Raw genomic sequence first — 4,010 nt, 5'->3', positions numbered from 1 at the left:
TAATAAATATCCATCAATTAAAAACCGTAGTTATTGAATATATCAAAATTTCCAATTTAAATTTACGGGAAGAGTCAAAATAGTCTAGTGCTCAAAACGGCCTAATGGATCAAAACAGTAAGAAACCCAGGAAACACAATGCCACAAAGCAGGTGAATATTCGCTCCAAAATAGTGTCACCTCCACAAGATCCAACCCTTGCCTCTCGTGTTCTCCTGATCATAGCTCCAAGGACCTTAAATAGGCTCAAGGCAGAAGCAGAACAAACTATTCTGGAGGAGCGTAGTTTCTCGACTGATGGATTCATGAGTGACTACCCTGCTATATAGGAAACTATCAAATTTCATAAGTTTGAGTAGTTCACAAAGCTCAAACAACCCTATTGTAACACCCCGTATTCTACGTGTACTAGTTCTATTATATGACGCTTATAAATTTCCTCGTGATATAGTTATGGACTCGGTTTCCTATGAAACTAGTGACAATAAAATAGATTTAAAGTGAAATGTCCGTAGATTTTAATGTGACCCGATTAAGTTAAAATCGATGAAAGTATTTAAAGTACTTGAGATCATAAGGTGGTATTTGAATTTAAAGTTTAAAGTGGTATAGTGTATATAAGTTATAAGTTAAGTTAAAGGTATTAAAGTCTAGAAATGGAATAAAATATTGAGGTGCTTGCTTGACTACACTTAAGCTAGTAGGTGACAAGTAGGTGCATCACCTACTTTGACTTATTGACCAGCCCAAAGGACCAAGTAGGTGCATCACCTACTTTGACTTATTGACCAGCCCAAAGGACCAAATAGGTGCATCACCTACTAAGACTATTTTAACCATGCTATTGGGCCAAGTGCATTACCACCTACTTGCATTAATCTGGCCCATGTTGAGTAGAAGAATAAGAGGAAAATGGACAGCCAAGACCCAATATTCTTAAGTCCACAAAGGCCCAAGTGAAAAGTCCAAGTAGGTGGATCACCTACTTGACAAATTATGGCCCAAAATGAGTGAGAAAGTCTGTCAAAGCAGGTCCATTTAAAAGGGATTGATATCAACCTTTTCCAACCATTTTTACTTTGACAAAAAATCTGATTTCTAGAGCTTTCTCTCTTCTCTCTCTTAGTTTCATACAACAGCCATTAAATACCATTAGGGTTCTTGAATATTAGGAAATTCAAGCTATTGGAAGGTATAAGTTAAGACAATTTGAGGAGGACAACCTTTACCTTGAAGAATCCAAGTCTTAGCAAGTGGTGGTTCTGTCCAGCAAGATTAGTAATCTAAAGAGAACGATCTTAAGTCTTACATTTTGAATTGTATAGCAAGGTATGTAAGGCTATTCGATTTCCTATTTCTTTGGCATGAATCCAACCCTTGTATTACAAAGTAAGCTTTCTAAGTGACCTTGGTAGTGACTGATCCATAGTTGCAGTTCCTACTCCCTAGAGTATTAAAGTGAGTACTCTAAAATGAGTTTATTACTAAATGTACGTGCTTACTCTAGCAAGCATTAGCATGCAAGGTTTAAACTTGTTTCATCGTTAAAGTACCCTTGGCACGTATTCCTCTTATATAAATCAAAATGATCCTAGATTACACATGCTACATATGTTTATATGTTGGATATACAATATGCCTATATCATGCCAACTTGCTTCACTTGTCTATTCCATCATATATGTCATATTTTCACATGTTCATATGTTCCCTTTATTGGTTATTACTCCCATTGTGTTAGACTATAATGTTACCTCACAAGATCCCTACTTGCTCTATTGTACATTTTATATGTACTTACTTGGAATATGTATCCGTCCTTAAGTTGAATCTACCCATGTCCCCCCCGGTTCCACGTTCATGTATACCTTGTATTTGATATTAGTTAGTGAGTATTTGGCTATCATATAGAGTTCAAATCTCTTGGCTAAATGTTGAATGTCTTCACTTGATATATGCTTCAATTTGAGATGTCAAAATGCTTACTGAGTCATATAAGCTCCTAAGTATTACGTTTGTGTCACATTCGCTTCTCATGTCATTGTTATTATCGTAAGTCCATATTCATATGTCTTCTACTACTGGTCCATAGTTCCAAATCTCAACAATGATTATGACCACCAAAACAACAATCTCAAAAGAGTTATGATCATCAAAAGAACAATCCCAAAAGAGTTATGAACCTCAAAACAACCATCTCAAAGATTAAAGAATCTAAGTGAAGCAATCTGTATAATTATGGGTGGCAACCCAGGGGAAAATGCCTAGCATGGGTCGATCCCCATTGGTATAGAAGGGTGGCAACTCAGGGGCGAAAGCCTAGCATGGGCCGATCCCAATTGGTATAAAAGGGTGGCAGCTCAGGGGCGAAAGCCTAGCATGGGCTGATCCCAATTGGTATAGAAGGGTGGCAGCTCAGGGGCGAAAGCCTAGCATGGGCCGATCCCAATTTATGGAATTATGAGGACAGCATCCCAGGGTTAAAATTCCTAGCATGGGTAATCCTCTTCTACCACTGATCAGCTGGTCATTTGTATCATATGTCTTATAAATATTATAACGCACAGAAAAGTAAAGAAAAGAATGTAACATACATGATTCCACAAGTATAAGCAAAGGTGGTCTCAAATCCTTATCTATTTGTATTTGGTTTCACTCGAGCTCTCATTTTACATATAGTTGTATTATTCTTTACATATTTAGTACATTCTTTCGTACTAACATCCTTTATTTGGGACGTTGCATTTCATGCTGCAGGTACAAGTACTCAGCTAGTAGATCTCCCCAATAGAAGCACGTGATACTCAGTGGTTGTTGGTGAGCTCCAGGTTGATTTGGGGCTTGGCCGAGTCTTTACGATGCATATTTTCATAGTGGTACAGTCATAGATTCCAGTAGAGGCTTTGTAGACATTGTAGAGCTATCATCTGTATTCATAATTTTACTTGTCACATGTATTGGATCAGCTAGTCAACATGTGTTGTATATGTAGCTTCTCATTAGTAAATTTATCTGCATATTGTTCATTGTCTCATCATAGGTCACTTGTAAAGCATGTGTTAATATGGTACTTCTCCGCCTCACCTTGGGTAGGGTATAACATTTATGTTCCGAAGTGGGTTAGGGAGTTTTATGAAGCCTATGTTAAAGCCCTGCCTAAGAAGATAAATGGTACTATCTAGAAACCCTTGGATGAAGTGGAAGTGTGGGGAAAGATGGTTCAATGTCATGCGGGTGAGGTTAACATAATATTATGAACCCAGTCTACTCATGTTGATACCTACCAAATCTGGATGCATCAAAATCTTGATTCCTTAAAGGGATGGTTAGCCTCATTGATATATAATGATTCTTCTCCCTCTTAGATGGCTGAAGGTGCGAGGATAGAGAAGAAGGACATTCACATTGTGGTCTGGTATTGGTTCGGGCTTATAAGCAGCAACATCATGTCGTCCCAGAATGAATCAATCCTCCAGAATCTTAAGGTAGTGCTAGTGGTCACTATCATCACCGAGGAGATCAATGTCGGTACTATCATTGCCAATGAATTTTTTCTACAGGCCAAGCAGGAGCAGACGTCTCTCCTATTCCCAGTTATTATTACTTAGTTGTGCGAGAGAGAAGAAGTTCCCTTTTGGGAGAAATCTGATGTAATGATCACAACAGTATCTTCCAGTGACATCAAGAGAATTGTGGCTGAGTATTTACAGGACGATATGGCTCGGAGGAAGCATCTGCCACCAGATACTACGCCCGTAGTAGATCCCACCACTTTAGACTCTTAGGCCAGCACACATGTTCCTTCTGTGGAGCAGGAAGGGATATTTGTATCTTCTATTGTGCTTTCAGTTTATGCTACTCCTGTTAGTATTGTTTTTGTTGCTGCTACTGACAACCTACCCTCACTCCTATCACCCACCCCCTTGATCCAGACATTGATATATCAGATGGGTAGTCCTACCCGATCAACAGATGTGAGAGCCACGAGGTTTGAGAAGGACATGCCTGGG

Source organism: Solanum stenotomum, chromosome 10 (genome assembly GCF_019186545.1).
Source record: "Solanum stenotomum isolate F172 chromosome 10, ASM1918654v1, whole genome shotgun sequence".
Lineage (NCBI taxonomy): Eukaryota > Viridiplantae > Streptophyta > Magnoliopsida > Solanales > Solanaceae > Solanum > Solanum stenotomum.
The sequence above is the reverse complement of the archived record's forward strand: the minus strand, read 5'-3'. Positions refer to the sequence as shown.